Source organism: Carya illinoinensis, chromosome 12 (assembly GCF_018687715.1).
Source record: "Carya illinoinensis cultivar Pawnee chromosome 12, C.illinoinensisPawnee_v1, whole genome shotgun sequence".
NCBI lineage: Eukaryota > Viridiplantae > Streptophyta > Magnoliopsida > Fagales > Juglandaceae > Carya > Carya illinoinensis.
Genome location: NC_056763.1, coordinates 9,706,820 through 9,730,222, shown reverse-complemented (window position 1 = coordinate 9,730,222; position 23,403 = coordinate 9,706,820). Strand labels below are relative to the sequence as shown.

Below are 23,403 nucleotides of genomic sequence, written 5' to 3'. Positions count from 1 at the left end.
AAAGTAGAAAAACCCACCATCTTTATTTCGGTTTTATGGCTTTTGTGGAGCCCATAGCCACCATTGAGGATTTGGCAGTGACTGAGACACCGGAACATGCAACACAAGACTACACACCCCTCGTTCACGATAAATAATATGCAATGCTCCTATATATTCTAGCAGTATTCAATAAATGTTTAGTGGAAAACAGTAAAAAGGTGAATAGACTTTAAGCAATGCCGTAAGCAATTGCAAAATACATGGTAGAAAAAAACTTTTACCCAAACCTTGTCCAAATCATTGACTTCCATACACAAGAGAGTTTGCATTTCCCAAAACATGGGACCAAAACGTTCCTTTTTATAAAATGAGTTCCAAAAGCATTTTTCCCCTTATGGGAAAATAGGTCCCAACTAGCCATCTCTTTCTCTCTTTGTCCCCCCTTCTTTTTTCTATAGTGGTTTGTCCTTCACCCGCTTCTCCAAAGCCCAGTCTTCATCCCTATTATTGAGGCATCGGAACTCCTTAATGAACTAAAGGATCTTAGAGATCTCCTGATCTATAGCCTCCAGGTGTTCCAAAATAGTAGGCTCTGGCCTACTAATACGCATCATAAGCACGATCCTCTCCAGAGAAGGGTGTACCGTTCTCTTTCTCTTGGTCATCGTCATTGCCTTCTATTCCTGTAACAACTTCTATCATTCTAGGAGAGGAATGATAGTGAAAAAATGCAACAGTGAGATTTTAAGAAATCTTAGTAAGTAATCACATAGCATACCATAGTTGACACAAGTATACAAGAGGTATATCATGCAATGCATGCATGGACATGTACTTAACACATAACTGAAACTGAGCTGAGACTCATGCTTTGACCAAGCATAACATATTTGATTCATGGCATGATAACATAAAACACATGAGATATCAAAATACATACATGGAACTATGAAATTAAGCCTTGGCCGAAACATACATGCATCACCTAAACATGCTTCAAACTTCATCCAAGATACTTAGAATTCATGGCATAGTAAAACAAGACTGAAATTGTGGCATTTGAACAAGATCTGAGTCACTCAAGTTATGGTAAAACCAAATCATCACAAATTTTAAAACATCAATATCCTTTTTTCCTCAAAACAGAAACATGTAAGGAATCTTACTACCATTTTTCATCATAAGCTGCTTCATATTAGTCATTCAATATTCATATTCCAAGTTCATGTAAGAGTTTTCAATCAAGCAAATAAGAATAGCATCCAAAGTCAGAAACAAATCAAGGATTTACACAAAAGTACACGTGCATTAACTAGAAGTAAGTTGAGTGTATACTTACAAAACTCCACATAAAGAAACAAATAGCAAGTTGTAAATCAAAGTGTAACTAGTTAGAGTAAGGGTCCTAAAAACTGTAATCCATGATTCTTGTGCGTGTGTGGTTTCTAGGGTTACCACTAGGGCTCAAACAAAACTAGACCATTTGACCTTTAGTGTTCTGAGTTAAGAAATCTCTTTAAAATGAGACAAGAACACATGATGGAAATTGAAATTAGGAAGGATAGACATCTTCCATCAATGGGCATCATGGCTTTCCAAGAAACCCTAATTTAGTTTTTGAGAAAATGTGAAGGATACATGTGTGCTTCATCACTTTTGAATCTCTTGAGATTTGGTTCTCATCTTTGAGTTAGAATGATGAAGAATGAGTGTAAAGAGCTAATAAAAACCAAGCCTTACCTTGGTCTTTCTTGAAGAAGTCAAAACCTTCTTCTCGGATGAACTTCCCTTGTTTGGTTGAAGAAAAAATGTAAGAAAGGGTATGGATCTTCAACTAAATGTGGATTTCATTTGGAGAGGATAAGGATACATGGAAGTTCTAAAATGGCAAGAAGAAGAGCCCTTAGGCATGTTCTCCTCCCCTCTAATATACTTGGTCCCTTCATCTCCTTCTTGTCTACCCCCATTACCAAAATAGTCTCTTAGAATTCCCTCAATGGGATGCATTGGGCATGGGCATGCATAGGTGGCATGTTAGGGTTTCCTTCCCTTAGCCAAAAGTCCTCTTTTCCCTCTTTTGCCCTTCCTCCTTCATAAGCAAATAAACTTCCTTCAAGGGTACTTGGGTAAAATAGCTTTTGCCTCCTCCTTTTTCCAACAAGCAAACTCATGGCATGAATGATGAGTGGCATAAGTGTGTGCTTGGCATATGGCCATCCACCATCTTTTCTTCTCCCTTAATTTTGTTGCTTCATCTTCCCAAGATGACTTTTCAAGTGCCATTGGTCCATTTTTGAAATAAAATGACAATGGGCAAGCATGGGTTGAACTTGGACTAGGGGTGGCCGAAAATTTCAGGGTAAATCAGTCCATTTTACAAATGTCCCTTCTTCAAATCTTCTAGAAATGCATGGCATGTTTGACACTTGGAAACATCTGAAAATATTTTGAGTGTAAGCCAACAAATTCATAATCCCCTTGTGAACATTTAGTTTTCCTATGCAAATCTCATTGGAACTCTACTTTTATCTTCCCTAAGCTCCCTTTTCTAGAAGCATCAACATGGGAATTTGGATTTGGGCCAAATGGGTGGTTCTAGGCATGTGCCGATGGAAAATCCAAAAATCCCTTGGTCTTCCCTAGGTCATCTTATCACTTAATTCTTCTAGATGCTCCATGCATGTAAGACATGTGTCAATCCCACTAAGGTAGGTGTGCAAGCCATCCCTTGGCTTTCCGTACACTTCTCTCTCCCCCTTAGTTGACTATCATGTCTAGATAAATAGTGCCATGTATGTACAACACATGGCAACATGGACAAAGGCTTGGCTCATGGGCTTTGGGCCATTGGGCTTAGGTTTCTTGTAGGGGCCAAAATTCACTAAGGATTTTAGGGCTAACTCTCTCTCTTGGGCCCGAGTTTCTCTACTAAACTTATAAGGCCTCATCTTTAAAAATAAAGCTATGACCCATGCTCTACTAGGTTTGGGTTATCACAGTTTTGCTCACAAACACACACTTTCACTCTAGAAACTAGGGCTTTCTCTTCAAGGGAGAACGAACCCGAAATACTTTTAGTACTTTGAATGTAGGAAACACAAGTTTTGAAAGGACCTATGTTTTGGTTTTTACTTGGAAGAAAAACTTGGGTTTGGACTTTGAAGGAGCTTTGGCTTTAGGGTTTTGCTTTGAAGAAAAATGATTTCAAAAACACTCTTACACTCACACTCACTTATATTTTTGGAATCTAGGATTTTTTGTATTGATTCTAATAGACTTCTTATATTTCTAGATTTTTGCTACTATTAATCATTGGACTTTTGTAAGTAAACTTCCAACTTACTTTGGATAACTCTATGTTGTGAACTCTTGTTTGATATTCCATTGCTTGAATCTTGCTTTATTATGGATTGTATATTCGGTTTTCATATGAATATGAGATGCCATGTTTGGATAATGGTTTGTTGAAGTGTATTTCGGATATACCATGATTAGGGTTTCGGTTTTGAAATGTATATTTGCTATGTATGCTTGTTTTGACCAATGAACATGTGAAGGCATGTGAATATAAGATGTGATGATGAAATGCATTTTTGGAGCACTTGGGTGTTTCAGCCAAGGCCATATTGAGGGTATCCAAATCTGTTTTGGATTGGAAGGAGTACGATTCAAGTGTGTTTACATGTATTCATCCTATGATTACATGTTCTAATATTTTCAAGCCATATGGTAAGATGTATATGGTGATTGGGTTCATATATGTTTCTGGTTGCACATATTTGCATGAGTAATATGAAGTGTTATGTCATGTTTCATGCATTGGAGTCTATGTTTTACAAAATGAAGAGTCAAAGTACTTTTTATCACAACCCCAAATGTTAGGATGGGGAAATGCCCTAGTGGAACTCCTTATCCACTCTAGAGTAACTAAAGTCAAGTGGAGACCCTTGGGTCGACGAAGTATAGTCGACGGGCCTTGAAAGGTTCCTATGAAAGGATACCGGAGCGAGATTGCAGTTAAAGCTAGTGGGTGCCATACGGTGCAGGCAAAGTAAGTGAACTGTCGTAAAAGATAATGTTTAGGATAAGATGTAGTCACCTTGATCAAAGGGATCGATGGTTGATGAGGTAATTAGCAGGGAACACACGGTGCTTAGGGGAGCCGTGAGGTATCCATCCATGTGAATCATGAAGTGAACAAGGCATGTGAGATCTATGATATGTTATGCCAAGTACAAGTCCCTAAGTTCAAATGATATGAATATGTGTTGAGAAGTCTAAAAGATGAAAAGAATGTTTTATGAAAAGTTTATGTTTCATGTGTCAAAGTTTCTATGTAAAAGTTCATGTCCATGCATTTATTATGAGCTGCGATTGTTTGTGGTTTGCTTGTATATGCTTGTGTTATTTGTTGTTGACTGTTTAGTTACTGAGATTTCTTGAAATCTCACTATTATTCGCCTCCTGGAATGGTAGAAGTTGCGACAAGTATGCCAAGCACTACCAAAGCCTGAATTTAGACGACATGTTGATAGAGGACGAGCACACCATTTGGGCTCGCCTACATTATGCATCAGCTGCATTGGAATCTACTATCCCGCATTTTCAAGAAATGTTAGATGGTCAAAACAACCCCAACTTTGGTACTTTGTTTTCATACCCCTTATGGGTGTTGAAGTTTTCTTGGAATATGGATCAAGTGACTCATGTTCTCCAAGAAGCTAGTAAGCCTATGTTGAGGGAAAGAAGCTTACTAGAGACGCCAGACTCCTATCACCAGAGTTTCAAAAGTCGCATGGAGTCTGTTGGATTTTGTCCCCTGATGGATCTTTGTTGTTGGGGAAACTACAAAGTGAGAACTTAGGAAGGTTTCTATGGCCCTCTACTACTGAACAGGCCTAAGGTTATAGTCTTTTGTGAATATTTTGGAAAACAATATTTTGATGGCCCCTTTGTTTTGTAGAGATGGTTTCGAAACAATTAACTCTTTTGGAAAAACTTGGTTATGGAAGTTTTAACTTTTGGAATTTTACATTCGGTACCATGATTATTTATTGCCACCATCCTTAAGTAGTTAAAGCATTCTTTCCACTACTGGGTATGTAACCTTGTGTTGCATGTCCCAATACTTCAATCACCGTCAAATCTCAAGCAGGGGCTGGGGTGTTATAGCACTCTTAGTCAACTGATCTATAATTACCCATATGGCATTCTCACCATTGGGGGTTCGAGATAATCTAGCCACAAAATCCATGGCAATGCCTTCCCATTTTCATTTCAGACTAGGCAAGGGTGGTAGGTTCGTATCCAGTCTTTCATATTCGAACTTTACCCTATGGCATGTAATACATCTTTCAATGAAGCAGGCGTTGTCCTGTTTCATTCCTTCCTACAAGAATCCTTTCCTAAGATCTTGGTACATCTTTGGACCTACAGGGTGTATAGAATATGGTGAGAAATGGGCTTCAACTAATATTCATTTTAAAATTTCTGGATTAGCCAAAACCACGTTTTGCCTCTATAAAATGGGTTCAATCCTTGCCCATGCTAAAATGCAAAGGTCCCCTTCCTATGCGAACTCTTTGTTGAATCTTTAGCAATCTCAAATCACTTTCCTTTTGATCCTTCAGCTCATTGAAATTGCTTACTCTCAATGGTTGTATGGCAGTGAGGATTTCCTCTAGTGGCAGATGCTTTATCAATAGGTGCCTCATCCCTTACAAAAGTGAGTCCACCTCTGTGAAATCTCCCAGATATATTGCTCTCAACTTGCGACTTAGTGCGTTAGTGGTGGTGAGTCTTTTATCAATAGGTGCCTCATCCTTTCCAAAAGTGAGTCCACCTTTGTGAACTCTCTCCCACATCTATTGTTCTCGACTTACGACTTTGTGCATTAGAGACTAAGTTCTCTTTTCCCTAGTGATACCTAATCTCACACTGGTAATCAATGATGGATTCCAACCATCTCCATTGCCTTATATTGAGATTTTTCTAGGTGAAGAGATGTTTCAAACTGTAACAGCCCACTAAAAATTCAATGGTGGAATTTCTATAGACTTTAGGAACCTCGTGAAAACTCCGTAAGTTTTCACGAATTGACTAATCGCAAAAGTTTTAGTCTGTCAATATAGTTAGTGTTACTGCTCACTATGGTGCCAGAAATGCGATTTTAATTGTTTGAGGTAGTTAAAAGTGTCAGAATATGTTATGGTCCATGCCACTAGATTCAGTAGATTATTTAGGATTTTATGGTGCAATAACTCATTTTCATAATTTCAGACGAAACGCCTGTTCAAAACTGTGAAATTAATTTTAGGGGCACTTCGGGTTGAGTTTTGGTAAATGATTTTCACTGTAAATACAAATATTTAGAATTTTTCAGTACTAAGTTTATTATGAATTTTTTGGAGTGAATAGTAACCTCGATTAGCGTACTAAGTGCAGTATTTTCAAAATCACAGTTTAGAATGTCCAAATTAGGTTAAAAAAGTTTTATTGGGATGTTTGGGAAGATCTTATCCACAAATAGTGAATAGTATTAGATAGTTGGCACAAAGAGAAACCATTAGATGGATTTGTGAACGAAATCAAGGTGTAAGATCATGCCACCTAAGCAAAACTTTTTTTCATCTGATCAACCAAATTGAACCAGATCAAAGAGGGTTTCAACCCTAAATGGATGGAATTCAATTGAAAATCCCAAAATTTTGGATGAAACTGAAACCCTAAATGGTTTCCCTAAACCCAAAAATTGGCTTTCAGACCCTTTTTGATCCAATTTCTAGCATTGTATTTAATCACTTAATTAAATCACTTTCACATGCTATTAATTTCTAAAATTCTTGTTATGACATCATTATCCAACCTTTTAAACCTTGGAAATTTGATTGGGTCAAGAAAAATTAGATTTGAGCTTGATAGCATCTCAAACCCTAACCAAACCCCCTTTAAACCCTAAATTGAAGCCAATTTAGTTGAGGCCCACCAAGGCCCACGAATTTAGCCACCTTGGCAAAAATTCCTGAAGAAGTTTCCTCCCCCACATGGAAAACCATCCACTTCCCTCGGCTGCACCTAATAGTGCCTTGATAAGATGGAGAAACCCACCTCATCAACCTCCATACCTCACAGCTTCAACAGGCAGTCCTTTCCCCTCACTATTCTCCACTTTATTGTCACATAGCCACCTCCAATCAAGGGTCATTCAAGCCCATATCTTCCCCCTCCATAATTCTAGAGTCATGCAAGATACACTTCTTTCCCTTTAATCACTTCTTCACCCGTTCTTAGAGAGAAACCCAAAAGAGCTCTCTAGGGCAGATTTCTGGGTCTTTTTGTGTGGCGATTTTTGACCATTTGTAAGTATTTTCACATGATGAATCCTTCATAAAAGTTGTTTATCTTTGAGTATAGTTTTTTTATATATATTATTAGTATCATTCCATGTTGATTTGGTTGGTAAAAAGTATTTTTAACCATGGAAAGGTCATTCTGGGCGTGAAACCAGAGAGTATGTTATGTTTTGGAATTTTTGACCAAGCTAATGGGCATATCTTGGTCTGAAACTTTTATGGAGTCTTTTTAGAATGTGTTTAAGAGTGTTCATTGAGGTTTTGTTGCATGACTAAAGGTTTTGATGATAGATTTTCTTAGATCTAGAAACTTGAAAATTGGAAGTGGGAAAACCATTTTTATTCAGAGAAAGTTTGAATATTTCATGGTTTGATATTATTCTAAAGGCTTTTATATTTTTATATGATGATCTTAAGTATCTTATTTTCATGTTAGGATGTTATTTTGTAGATATTTAGTATTATTTTCAAACATATGATTTTTCTATGCAAGAGGATTTTGATTAGGCCTAAGATTTGATTTTTTGGATTAGATCAATGTTTTATTGATTTTTAGCCATGTGATTTTAAGTTTTATGGTTGGATATTATTTATGACACATTTTTAAACCATGTGATACTTTATTTTGAAGATCTCACCTTCTTAAGCCATTGATCAAGAGACTTATCAAAGCTAGTTAAGAAAAAAAGTTTCTATTTTTGGACTAAGTGCAAAACCAAAAACTCCAAGTGTTATTTTGTGATTTTGGTGACTTTGGTTTGATGATTTAAAGCATGGTTGATCTTAGGATGGTTTTACAAAATAACACTTGGAGTTTTTGGTTTTACACTTGGTCCAAAAATAGAAACTTTTTCCTCAACTAGCTTTGATAAATCTCTTGATCAATGGCTTAAGAAGGTGAGATCTTCGAAATAAAGCATCACATGGCTTTAAAATGTGTCTTAAAGAAGATCCAACCATCAAACTTAAAATCACATGGCTAAAACTCAATAAAACATGGATCTAACCCAAAAACATCAAATCTTAGGCCTAACCAAAATCCTCTTGCATAGAAAAATCATATCTTTGAAACTAGTACTAAATATCTTCAAAATAACATCTTAATATGAAAATAAGAGACTAGCTATCATGATATAAAAATATCAAAGCCTTTAGAGTAAGATCAAACCACTAAATATTCAAACTTTCTCCAAATAAAAACGGTTTTGCCACTTCCAGTTTTCAAGTTTCTAGATCTAATAAAATCTGTCATCAAAAACTTTATTCATACAACAAAACCTCAATTAAAACTCTTAAACACATGATAAAAATACTCTATAAAATTTTTGGACCAAGAGATGTCCATTAGCTTGGTCAAAAACTCCAAAACATAACATACTCTCCAGTTTCACGCCCAGAATGACCTTTCCATAGTTAAAAATACTTTCGACCAACAAAATGACCATGGAATGATACAAATAATATATCAATGAAAACTAAACTCAAATAAAAATAATTTTTATGAAGGAGTCATCGTGTGAAAATACTTACAAAGGGTTTAAAAGCTCCATGCAAAAAGACCCAGAAATCTGCTCGAGAGAGCTCTTTTGGGTTTCTCTCTAAGAACGGGGTAAAGAAGAGATGAAAGGGTAGGAAGTGTATCTTGCATGACTCAAGGCTTCTATAGGGGGAAGATATGGACCTGAATGACCTTGATTGGAGGTGGCTATGTGACATGAAGTGGAGAATAGTGAGGAGTAAAGGACAGCCTGCAGAAGCTATGAGGTAAGGGGGTTGATGGGGTAGGTTTCTCCATCTCATCAAGGCACTATTGGGTGCAGCCAAGGGAAGTGAATGGTATTCCATGTGGGGGAGGAAACTTCTTCAAGAAGCCTTGCCAAGGTGGCCAAATTCGTGGGCCTTGGTGGGCCTCAACCAAGTGGGCTTCAATTTGGGGTTTAAAGGGGGTTTGGTTAGGATTCGAGATGCTATTAAGCCCAAATTCAATTTTTTTTGTCCCAATAAAATTTTCAAGGTTTAAAAGGTTGGATAATGATGTCATAACAAGAATTTGAGAAATTAATAGCATGTGGAAGTGATTTAATCAAGTGATTAAACACAATGCTAGAAATTGGATCAAAAAGGGTATGAAGGCCAACTTTAGGGTTTGGGGAAACCGTTCGGTTTCAATCAAGTTTTTGGAGTTTCAATTGGATTCCAACCATTTAGGGTTTCACTAGGGTTGAAACTCTCTTTGATTTTGCTCAACTGGTTGATTAGATGAAAAAAACGTTTTGCTTAGGTGGCATGATCTCACACCTTGATTTCCTTCACAAATCCATCTAATGGTTCCTCTTTGTGCCAAGTGTCTAATACTATTCTCTATGTGTGGCTAAGATCTTCTCAAATCCAAATAAAACTTCTTTAACTTAATTTGGACATTCCACACTGTGATTTTGAAAACACTGCACTTAGTACGCTTATTGAGGTTACTATTCACTCCAAAGAAATGCATAATAAACTTAGTACTGAAAGATCCTAAATATTCATATTAACCTACAGTGAAAAACGTTTACCAAAATTCAACCCTGAAGTACCCCTAAAAATAAATTCACAGTTTCAAACAGCCGTTTCATTCGAAATTATGAAAATGGGTTGTTATGCTATAAAATCCTAAATATTCAACTGAGTCTAGTGGCATAGACTATAACGTATTCTGACACTTCTAACTACCTTAAACAATTAAAATCGCATTTCTAGCACCACAGAGAATGATAAAACTGACTATATTGACAGGCTAAAACCTTTACGATTAGTTAATTCGTGAAAACTTATAGAGTTTTCACGAGGTTCCTAAAGTCTATAGAAATTCCACCATTGAATTTCTAGCGGGCTGTTACATAAGCTGTCACTTAGGGAGACACAGATGCTGACTCCCTAGGAACTGATGGAGCTGGCATCATCACTAGTATTTTACTAGGACCTCTATATTGTTAAGCTTAGTTTAGTTTGATTGGATTACAATTGATGGTATTAGTTCAATACTGTTATTTTGGGTAATGTCAAGTTATTGAAGTTTGTAACTTGTACGCTGTTGGATTTAAGTGAGTCCCTATTGTTGGTGATTGTGGTTTTGCACGAGAGTTCAATTCGGAAGCCGAATTGTTACTCAGTTGATGAGAGTAACAATTCTCATTAGGAGTATAATTGTTCATACCAGTGTAGATAGTATACCTTTCAGTAGTACGAGGAAGGGTATTAAAGGTTGAGGAATTGTATTTCGTGTGTTTGGAGTTTGTTTTTATTCTAAGGATGCAATGGAATTGGTGTTTGGAAGAGTAAAGTGTTTGAGGAAAGCGTTGACCTTAGTAGGATTAACTTATGATAGTAGTTTTATCTTGTGCCAAATAAATGGTTTTTTTTTTCTTTTTGTGAAGCACTGTGTTTGTAGAGACATAGATCACCCTTATATTGGAGACAAATATATGGAGAGTAAAATCTTGGTCTTGAGGACTTACGTGAACACTAGGAACATATCCTTCTATTTAGAGTTAGAATAAGAGGCAACACATGATGGATAGACAAGCTATTGCAATCACAGGAGAGAAAGCCTTGAGTTTAGGTTAATAGCTAATTGTTTATCAATTTGTCACCTAGGAGGAGGAATGATTCATTTTAATTATGAAGGAGTAAGCTAGTCCTAGGCAGACAGGTTTCCCTGAGGAAATAGAGAAAGTAAATTCAGTTGTGTATGGGTTGAATTCTTCCAAATTGAATTGCAAGAATACTTGAAGTTTTAGATTCAAAGAGTATTCCGGTATGACTTGACCTACTTTGTGAAAGGATTCCAGTACAAATTGATGATTTGAGCATTAAGGAAATAAGTGATTTCACTTAAGCAAGGATTTAGTATCCTAGAAGGTTAGTTTAGAACTTGTTAAGTTTAGGCAATAACCTTTGTGATCGTTATAGATAAGATTAGCGTGGACTACGAGAGGAAGAAGTTACCTCATGAAGAACGTTACCTGCCACTTCACTCGACTACATGGTTAGACCGGGATAGCTTCAAAGCGAGGACAGCACGGGATGGAGCTGAGCCCAGCAAAGCAGTAGAAGCGAGCATCGTAGTTGCCAACACTGAGCTCGCAACGTCAAGATCAGCTATGTCATCAACTCACCATGGACGTTTGCTAGTAGAGGGTTGTGAACCAAAAAATGCGAAGAAGAGTTCGTGTAGCCCCCGACCAAGGTCATTTCGACAATGTGGTCTATGATTAAGAGGACAACATGTTCTACTACTTACCCCAACATGCCATGCTGTTGGACATCGATCCTCCTCCACCGGATATGAAAAGTGATGATACGTCCAGTGATAGACAGTGGTTTTATTAAGCAACATCTTCTATTGAATGTGTTTTATGTTTGTACTTGTGTCGATTTCGAGGACGAAATCTTTCTTTTAGGAGGGGAGGATGTTATAGCCCGCTAGAAATTCAATGGTGGAATTTCTATAAACTTTAGGAACCTCGTGAAAACTCCGTAAGTTTTCACGAATCGACTAATTGTAAATATTTTAGTCTGTCAACATAGTCAGTGTTATCACTCACTATGGTGCCAAAAATGTGATTTTAATTATTTGATGTAGTTAGAAGTGTCAAAATATGTTATGGTCTGTGCCACTAGATTCAGTTCATTATTTAAGATTTTATGGCACAATAACACATTTTCATAATTTCGGACGAAACGCGTGTTCAAAACTGTGAAAATAATTTTAGGGGTACTTTGAGGTTGAGTTTTGGTAAACAATTTTAACTGTAGGTTAATATGAATATTTAGGACTTTTTAGTACTAAGTTTATTATGCATTTTTTGGAGTGAATAATAACCTTGATTAGCGTACTATAAGTGCAGTGTTTTCAAAATCACAGTGTGGAATGTCCAAATTAGGTTAGAGAAGTTTTATTTGGATACTTGGGAAGATCTTAGCCACACATAGTGAATAGTATTAGACACTTGGCACAAAGAGAAACCATTAGATGGATTTGTGAAGGAAATCAAGGTGTGAGATCATGCCACCTATGCAAAACTTTTTATCATCTGATCAACCAAATTGAGTTAGATCAAAGAGGGTTTCAACCCTAAATGGTTGTAATTCAATTGAAAACTCCAAAATTTTGGTTGAAACAGAAACCCTTAACGGTTTCCACAAACCCTAAAATTGGCCTTCAGACCCTTTTTTATTCAATTTCTAACATTGTATTTAATCACTTTCACATGCTATTAATTTCTAAAATTCTTGTTATGACATTATTATCCAATCTTTCAAACCTTGGAAATTTGATTGGGAAAAGAAAAGTTGGATTTGGGCTTGATAGCATCTCAAACCCTAACCAAACCCCCTTTAAACCCCAAATTGAAGCCTACTTGGTTAAGGCCCACAAAGTTAGTCACCATGGCAAACATTATTGAAGAACTTTCCTCCCCCACATGGCAGACCATCCATACCCTTGGCTGCACCCAATAGTGCCTTGATAAGATGGAGAAACACACCTCATCAACCTCCATACCTCACAACTTCTACAGGCAGTCCTTTCCCCTCACTATTCTCCACTTTATGTCACATAGCCACTTCAACCAAGGGTCATTCAAGTCCATATCTTCCCCCTATAGAAGTTTAGAGTGGTGCAAGACACACTCCTTTCCCTTTAATCACTTCTTCACCCCGTTTTTAGAGATAAACCCAAAAGAGCTCTCTTGGGCAGATTTCTGGGTCTTTTTACATGGAGATTTTAGACCCTTTGTAAGTCTTTTCACATGATGGATATTCATGAAAGTTGTTCCTCTTTGAGTATAGTTTCCGTAGATATATTATTCGTATCATTCCATGGTAATTTGGTCAGTCAAAAATATTTTTAACCTTAGAAAGGTCATTCTAGGTGTGAAACTAGAGAGTATGTTATGTTTTGAAATTTTTGACCAAGCTAATGGACATATCTTGGTCTGAAACTTTTTTGGAGTATTTTTAGCATGTGTTTAAGAGTGTTCATTGAGATTTTGTTGCTTGACTAATGCGTTTGATGATAGATTTTCTTAGATCTAGGAACTTCAAAACTAGAAGTGGAAAAACAGTGTTTTTATTCGGAGAAAGTTTGAATATTTCGTGGTTTGATCTTACTCTAAAGCCTTTTATATTTTTATATGATGATCCTAAGTCTCTTATTTTCATGTTAGGATGTTATTTTGAAGATATTTAGTATTATTTTCAAAGATATGATTTTTCTATGCAAGAGGATTATGATTAGGCCTAAGATTTGATGTTTTTGTATTAGATCAATGTTTTATTGATTTTTAGCTATGTGATTTTAAGTTTTATGGTTGAATATTATTTAGGACACATTTTTAAACCATGTGATGCTTTAGTTTAAAGATCTCACCTTCTTAAGCCATTGATCAAGAGATTTATTAAAACTAGTTAAGAAAAAAAGTTTCTGTTTTTGGACTAAGTGTAAAACCAAAAATACCGAGTGTTATTTTGTGATTTTGGTGACTTTATTTTGATGATTTAAAGCATGGTTGATCTTATGATGATGTTATGAATATGTTAGAATTAAGATTTTATTTTTTGAAATTCTTAGAGATGTTTTGATTTAGGATCAAAGCTTGTGATTCAAAGGTTTGGATCTTTTCACAAAATGTTTGGTGTTGATTATTAGCTTTTTCTAAATGGATGTTTTAATTACGATTTTAAACTTAGGATTGAAAGATTCTTGTTGCAAAATTTTGGTTTAAGCTTGAGTTTTGAAGTTTGAAAGAATTGCAACAAAAACCAAGAGAATGACCTATAGATGTTTCGGCCATAGTGTGTTTTCCATAGTGGTGATTTGTTTTAAATTTTTCTGAATTGATATTTGAGTTTAGGGTAAAATTTACATGAGAAATGTAAATTTTGAAAATTTTTGGAGTTAGGATGTGAAACCCTTAAGTTAGGAGTAAAACATTCATTTTCCCACATGTAGAGGGTACTAAAAGTTGTCTCTTTTACACATTTCTAATTGTTAGTAATTAAATTTCTAACTTTTACAATATCTTCATACAATTCCTCATGGTTTGCGCTTTATTTTCATAGAATGCGACAAACGAGGTAAATTAGCTCTTAACTTACTATCAGTTTGCTATGTATGTGTGATGGGTAAGGAAACTATAGTTTATATATGTATGTTACCATATATGCCATGCCATGCCATTACATGTTTATCTGTTATGCATGATTTATTCTGTCATGAATATTTATCTGTTATACAATCTATTCTATCATGTATTGCTATATGTTATAAGTATGCCAAGTTAAGTATGATATCTATTTCATGTATGTCAAGTCATGTAATATTCACTGTTGCAAGTATGTCATGTTAGATATGTTATCTATTACATGTTATGTCATGTTACAAAATGTTTCTATCTTAAGTATGGCATGTCTTTCGAGTTACATTCAAGTCAGTTATATATAGGATACTCGCGATGTAATCATTATGATTGAAAAGCACCTCCATTTGTAATTCACATGAGGTACTTTTGGCGAAATCATTTTGAATGTCAGAATGCCATTCAAGTTTAGTTATGTAGATACTCCTAGCATAATCATTCTATTTGTTAGGGTATCTTATTTAAAATACTCGTGATGGAATCATTCTGATTGTCAGAGTATTACTAGGTACTCCTAGTGTAATCATTCTGATTGATAGGGTACGTGTTTTAAAATACTCGTGATGTAATCATTCTGATTGTCAGAGTATTACTAGTTACTCCTGGTGTAATCATTCTGATTGCTAGGGTACGTGATTTAATATACTCATGATTGAATCATTCTGATTGTCTTAGTATCTTTGATGGAATTTGTTGGGCGGAATCATATTGATTGTTCAATATTCCTGACGAAATGACTAGCGGAATCATTTTGATTGTCAGAATTCAAGTCCAAGTTCATGTCATGAAGTTAAGAATAAGCAATCATGGTAACCCCATGAGATAAGAATAAACAATCATGCTGACCCCATGAGATATGAATAAGCAATCATGTTAACCCCATGAGATAAGGATAAGTTTTAGATCAAGTCCATGTTTTGTTTCAAGTTCACATTCATGTTATGTTTTAAGTTCAAGTTCATGTCATGTCAAGTCAAGATCAGTTCATGCTTTAGTTCAGGTTATGTCAGTTATTCCATGCTATATGTTAAGTTATGCTATGCTTACTTATGATTTAATTATGCATTTATGTTTTTACTGCCATGCATGCATCATTAACCTACGTGGGAGTTTCCTGTTAACTTATTGAGATTTGTAATCCAATCTCATTGTGGTAGTCCCAACTACCATTCCCCCCCGAATGGTATATCTTGTTATAGGACCCAAAAGAGAATCAGAATCCGACCAACTAAACACAGTCAACTAAACTACAGTGCGGCATCGATGATGGCATAGTAATTAACTTGGGTTACTACTTGTACTTATGGAGTTGTATCTCCAGTACTCTTTTGATCACAACCATTTTGGACTAGTGTTGTGATCATGGATGTTTAGTATGCCTTTATGTATGAAGTATGTTTCAAGTATTTGGGATATTTTTAGTTTGGTGCATAGTAATGCTAAAGAAAAAAAAATTTATCCACTGTGAATATTGCATAATGTTAGATGCATGTTAGAAACATTCCATCTTATATGTTAGGTAACCTTGTGTTGCATGTCCTGACGCTTCAAATGTCTGTTCGATCCCAAGCAGAATCTTGGGGCGTCACACAAACTCTTGTGATCTGTGTATACCTCACACTCTTCACTATATAAGTAGTGCCACCAAATCTTCAAGGCAAATACCACTAATGACAGTTCCTTGTCGTGAGTAGGATAGTTCTTTTCATGGTCCTTCAACTACCATAAGCCACTACCCTTCCGTCTTGCATTAGGATGCATCCTAATCCATACATTGACATGTCGCTAAACACCACAAATGGTTTTTGAGGCTTAGGCATAGCTAGAATAGGTGTCATGGTTAATCTCTTCTTTAGTTCTTCAAAACTCCCCTCACACTTGTCAATCCAAGCAAATTTAACATTCTTCCTGGTTAAAGTTGTGAAAGGACTTGACAACCTAGAGAATTCTTCCACAAACCTTGGATAGGAACCAGCTTAGCCCAAGAAACTCCTCATGTCTTGCTCCGAGGTTGGTCGTTGCCATTCCACCACTGCCTCAGTCAATCGTGACTCCCTCCTTGGATATCAAATGACCAAGGAATCTTACTTCTACTAGCCAGAACTCATAGTTGTTGATTTTGGAAAACAATTGGTGGTCCTTGAGTTTCAACAACGCTATCTCAAATGATCCTCATGAGCTTTGGCACTCCTAGAAGACACTAGTAAGTCGTCTATGAACACTACTACAAACAAGTCAAGAAACGGTCGGAACACCCTATTTGTAATGTCCATAAAAGCTGTTGGGGAGTTAGCTAACTCAAAGGGCATCACCGTAAATTCAAAATGGCCATACCTTGTCTAAAAAGTTGTATTTGGTATGTCACCTTCCTTAATCCTCAACAGGTAATATCCTAACCTAAAATCAACCTTAGACAACACTGCAACTCCTAGCAGCTGGTCAAACAAATCGTCTATCCTCGATAGCAGGTTCCTATTCATTATGGTTACATTATCCAGTTCTCGATATTTGATGCACCTCCTAAGGGTTCCATCATTCTTTTCCACATATAGTAGCAGTGTTCCCAAATGTGAGATACTAGACCTAATAGATCCTTATGTCAACAACTCTTGGAGTTGGCCCTTCAATTCTTCTAACTCAGTCGGGGCCATCCTATAGGGCGTCTTGTGTGCTAGAGCTATCTCGGGTTCTGTGTCCATCAAAACTCAATTTTTCTAGGAGGATTAATCCTAGTAGTTCTTTGAACACCTCCACAAATTCACTTACTATAAGTATATCCTTGATCTCTTTAGGTTCTCTCTCCTTAAGCACTAGGTTTACTGAGTAGGCTTCAAACCCACTAGCCATCTCCTTCATTTCTTTTAACAAGTTAATCATATCTGGCACCAACTTTAACTTGCTTCCTCAAAAAATCCTATCTTCCATTCCAGGTACACAAAATGTCACCATCCTTTGCTGGCAATCTATACTCACAAAGTGCCTAAACAACCAATCCATACCTTATATGACACTGAATCCCAACAACTCAAATACTATTAAGTTAGCCTCCAAAAGGATCCACCACTAAGGGGCACTCCTTAACTCTTTTGGTGTAGAACAAAATTCCTCCATTGGTAACATTACTAGACTCCCTACCACATCGCTTACATCCAAAGACCAATCCTCATAGCAAAAGTAGTTGACACAAATTACTAGGACAAACCTGAGTCAAGTAGTGTACTCATGTAGTAATGTGATATTCTATCTCATTCTAAAATGAACGACTTACTCACTACTTACACAACATTCCAACAAATAGGAGTAACTAAGTGTGGGCTGACGTTCTATACCTATGATGATGCCTATGTGATGACCAAACTTTTTGCTAAGCTTTTTATTTTATTTTATTACGTATTGTTATTTTGGGCCAAGAGAAGAGGAATAACCTATTGAGAAATTAGGTTGGATTTGATGGCATATAAGGTCTTGAGGCTGGCCCAATCCGATGTGGAATTCAGCCTTACAGTGAATTTAGGGTTTAGAGCCATGCATTTAGGGTACACGCGAATCCCGAGGAAAGAGTACTTCCTTTTCATGTGTCATACATGCAAGAAGGCTCTCTTGTGAGATGATAGTGTGGTGACACTTGTCACTAAAGGAGGAGAGTTTCTAGAAGGAAGATGAAGAGGCATAGAAGTTGAAAATTGAGAAAAGTCCAAAGGGCATGCACGGCAACCATCAAGGAAATGATTTTGTTTTTCTATGTGTCATACATGCAAAAATGGAAGGTGAAGATTCTTGTCTTGGGAAAGGACAAGATCTTGTTGGGAAGAAGGGACTTACATGCCTACTAGGGTTTTGACAAGGACCTTGTAGAAGATCCCTTGAGGTGGATAGCTAGGGCAAGGAAATAAGTGCAATTTTCCACCCTTGTGACAAATCATGCAATGTCCAAGACAATGGTGGAAGAAACTCTCCTTGGGAAAAGAAGGATAATTCGGCCACCATGCACACACACACACTCCTTGCATGCCACTTGACACACATGCACACATGTAGGAGATGAAGGTAGATCCTAACTAGATGACAGATAGATTTTCCATGAGGTTTATTGAGGCAAAACACAAGATGAAGGGCAAAGGTGGAATAGAGGTTTCAGTTTTGGAGAGGGAGGTGCCACTTGTCCAAAAGTTCTCTTGTGTTCCCAATACAATCAAATGATGGGGAAGTGGAATAGGCTTTAGGGTGAGGTGTCACTTGGCATCCATTTAAATAAGCTTGGCTTGTGCAAGAAGCCTCTTACATCAATAAAAAGGGGAGGGTACCAAGAAACACATTCTTTTAGTCACTTGGAGGATTTCTTTTATGAAGCATTTGGCCACCACCTTTCCCTCTACTTTTCATCACTTTCTCACCATCCAAACACCATTCGCATTACACTCTTTTCTTTCAAATGCCATTTTGAGAGCAAGCAAAGTTAGAAGATACTTCTAAGGAGAAAATCACATAAGGTATGAAGCCAAAAACCACCCTTCCATTTTGTCACAAACACGGCCATGAGAGGCAAATTTTTAGTTTTAACAAGTTCATCATGAACTCATGCTCTCTCACACACACACACTTAAGCTAGAGGAAGTTAGCTCATGTTTTGTGAGGTTTCCCACATGAGCTCACACATATACACACAGTTTTAGGGTTTGCTTTAAACTAGGGTTTGAGTTGATACAAGTTTCAGACTTGAGGAATGGAGGTCCGAAATATTAGAAGCTTTTCTTTAGACTAGATGTCATGAGCTTACACATACACACACGGGTTTGGGTTTTAAATAATTGAACCTAATGATTTTTGTATATACATTTTTAGCTTGCTTATTTAACAATTATAGATTTTTGTAAGTAAATTTCTAATTTGTACTTGATATTTTATGTACATGTAATGTGAACTCACTTGTTGTTTGGTTGCATGATTCTGCTTGATGTAATGATGTTCTTGCATGTGTTATCATCGGATCCATTGTGTGAATATTCAACTTATGATTGAAGTGGTCATCGTGTTGGTTTATACCATGAAAATGGAATGAAAGGCCATAGCTAAGGTTTTAGATTTTGCAAGATTCATAATATGCTCATGAAGGTTATTGCATTACCGAATCTCTTATATGATGTTATCCAAGAAAATGATTGTTTTTTCATCAATACACTCACTCATATATGTTTCGGCCATACATCGTGTTCATTGTTTTTATTTTATGTCATGAAAATGAAGTGGATGGCCATGTTTATGATTTCAGACTTTCTTGAATGATTTTTAAAATGTTCATGAAGATGGTTGCCTTACCTTATCTTTTAAAGGAGTAAACTTGAAGAAATTTTTGTTTTTTTCTAAGCATGCTCACTTGTGTGTTTTTGCTATATATGGAGATTTATGGATAAATTTTTGTTAAACACATTAGAAAATTCTAAGTTCATGAAAATAGGTGTAACATGTATTTAGGACAAATAGCTTTTGGCCATGACCATAGATGAAGGGTTACCATGTTGTGATTAAAGTTTTGAATGCATGAAATTAAATCTCTTGCATACTAGTGTTGATGTGTTTTAGCCATTGCATGATGAATGTGGAGTTGTGGATGTTCACTTCTTGTTTGTAATCAAATGCTTTAGAATTTATGATTAAGAACATGGTCACATGTTCTAATATTTTCAAGTCGTAACACAAAAATGTACATGGATGTGCATCATTATTTGCTATATGGTCATGATTAAGTTTCGACATTTGCATGTGTCCCATGAAAGCACAAAGTTTCATAGTCCATGTCAATGACATTGGGTTTTGTGAAACTTTTCAAAAAGAAAAAAAGAGTCTTTTAAAGTTTTATCACAACTCCAAAGGCTGGTATGGGGAAATGCCCTAGTGGAACTCCTCTATCCACTTAGAAGTGTCTAAAATGGAGTGCTAACTCCTAGGTCAACAAACCTCGAATGGTTCCTAAAAGAAAATGATATCAAAGCGGGATTGCACCTAAAGTTTGTGGGTACCCTACGGTGAAGGCAAAAATGTGAACTGCCATAATAAGAATAATTAAAATTAAGATGTAGCCACCTTGGTCAAAGTGGGCCAATGATTGATGCGATAACTAGTAGGGAACACACGGTGCAGAGTCATGAGGTATCCAATTATATGTTAAAGTCAAAGATCAAGGCCTTAACCTCCAAGACATGCTATGTTATATGAAGAAGAACTTGAGCTTACATGTATCTTTTCATGAACAAGAATGAAATGATGAAACGATGTTTTAGGAAAAGAAAAAGGTTGTGAAAGTTCTGGCTCATGTGGTACTTTCAAAAGTCACATGCATAAGTAAAGTTTCATGTCCATGCATTCATTTTGGTTTTGCTTATATATGCTTAAGATATATGTTACATGTTATATGATTACTTATTGAGATTTTTCAAAATCTTACTGTGGTAGTTTTCACTACCATTCCCCCACCCAGAATGGTAGAAGTAGTGATAGGTACACGAGACCCATAAGTAAGGGCGAGATTAGTGAATTGGTGGAGGATGAGTTTATTGTCGAGGCTCGCAATCACTTCATTTTAGATCTACTTAAGGTCACGACTTAGCAACTGAAGAGAATCTTACCTACCCTTAATAAGTTAGATGTCGAGATTTTCTCCCCAGATCCTAAGATTTTGAGGTTTAAGGATGATATGAACTTCGTATCGAGGTATCTTAAGTAAGCCTAAGACTCTACTGTAGAGGTAGAGGAGCTCGCTGCGGAGGTGGGACTACTAGAACCAGACTTCTGGAAGACCAGGGGAGTCTTCTTGAGTCTAACGGAGGATGGAACTTTAGTTTTGCTCCACAAGACCTTTTAATGGATGATTTGTTTTGATGACACTTGATGTGATGGTCCCATGTTTTGGGAGTTTCTTTTGGAGCAATTAAGTCTTTTGATGGCTATTATGAAAATATATGTTTTGGGATTTATGTGCTTCGGTACCATGATATTTGTCTTGTTGTAATTGACCTAGGTAGAATTTTCGCTACGATATACTACATACTATTAGATGAATAGGTGCATTGCATTTTAACTGTTATGTTTGAGGGGTATGTAGCCTTGTGTTATATGTCCCAATGCTTCAGTCACCGTTCAATCCCAAGCAGGGTCTGAGGGTGTCACAGCCTGCCTCTAGGATTTCTGGGGCCTTTGTCAACTTCTCCTGGAGTGAGGGCATATACTCTCTCTCGTATGACCTATATGTGATCTCCACTTCCTTCACCATAAATCCACTCACATTAAATATTGCATGAGGGCAATCTTTGGTGTACTGTGCTGTCTTCCTACAACAATTACACAAGATTGGACACTGACGAAAATCTCCCTAATGAGCCCTATGAAAACTACCACACAATGGTGTCCTTCCTCCCATGCATGCTTTAGGTAGTTGGATGTCGTCCTCCAGTCCTAGACATGAACTTTTGATGAACACATGAACTACTTCCTTCACCAGTAACCATCCTCTTCTTTAGGCACATGGGTATGACCAACAAATTTTTCTATTCTCACTCAGCAATAGAGGTGACGTGTACCAAGTGAGAAAAGTCCTTCAACTTTTGCTACCGTATAATAGTGGGAAAGTATCGATCATCAAACTTTTCAAATATTTCTACAAGATTCTTTCCATAGCTCCGAGTTCCATGGTAAGAAGTTGTCTTTCGGTACCCCACCATAATGCCACCTCTCCTTGAAGCAAATAACTTGTGTACAATACTTTATGGCTTTCGGTACGCCCCCACACACCTTTAAAGCTCTTTAATGTTTGTGATCCACCTCTCCACCTTAATTGAAACCTCACTACTAAAGAATCTCATGTAATAGTAATCCGAAAATAGCTCAGACGTACATCTGTTATGTTCCTCACTCAAGGAACGTAATGACTGAACTTGTAGGTAATGTGAGTAGAATTCACGTTGCTACTCCAACACATCTAAGATGCGATTAAGCACTCTTACTAACTCTTCATCTCTCATCTCGTTCAAATCTCTCCCTCGGGACTACGCATCAGTTGCTCACCGCAGAACTCTCAGTTGCATCATTTTTAAATCTTGCCACATAACTCAAACCTATCACTTGCTATCCCAACACTCATTTCCTTGATGCAGATTAAAACGAGGGTACTTAAAATTTCAAACTTACAACACTAGGATCAATTCTTATATATCTGGTACTATTCCTACTTAAACAAGTGGATTTTACCCAGACTCATGTATAAATGCTCTAATACCAAGTTGTGGCATCCCGTTTAATTGAGCTGAAATAGTTAGCTGATCCTTTTACGTTTCTTTCCTCTCAGAAGCTCTAGCATCCGTGGAGGTCTATTCCCTGTCTCAGTACAGGTCAGTACGAGGTTATACTAATCATGGGAGAAACATTAGAGGAATTATGCCAGAGATTGTCGTTGATGGAGCAAGAAAAGGAGGAGATTATACTGGATGAAGGATTGCTGGAAGATTCAAAGCAAAGGGGTGAACATTGCTTATTAGTTTCTTTATTAACAGAGAAATTATACAATCGTGAGGCATTCAAGCAAACTCTGAAGAAGATTTGGCGTCCTGTTAAAAAATTATGGGTAAAGGACTTGGGGTCTAGAATTTTTTTGGTGGAGTTTGAAGATCAGCAGGAAAAGACCAGGGTGCAACGTGAGGGTCCATGGTCTTTTGATAGAAATCTCATTCTGATGCAGAATTATTCAGGTGAAGCCCAAGCAACAAGAATTCAGATATCAAAGGCTGCTTTCTGGATCAGGTTGTATGATCTCCCGTTGGGAGCCATGAATGAGAAGGTAGTTTGAAAGATTGGTAACAACATTGGAGAGGTGGAGGAGATTGATGTGGAAAAGGATG

The 23,403-nt window shown here is 36.8% G+C and overlaps 1 long non-coding RNA gene across 1 annotated transcript; it reads right to left on the bottom strand.

Moving 5' to 3' along the window:
• Positions 1–231: 231 nt before the first annotated feature.
• LOC122290445 lies at positions 232–1,912 on the bottom strand. The gene is made up of 2 exons (XR_006236389.1): positions 1,723–1,912; positions 232–685 (listed from the first exon to the last, which is right to left on the bottom strand). It is a non-coding gene; the product is annotated as an uncharacterized LOC122290445 (long non-coding RNA).
• Between the last annotated feature and the right edge of the window lie 21,491 nt (positions 1,913–23,403).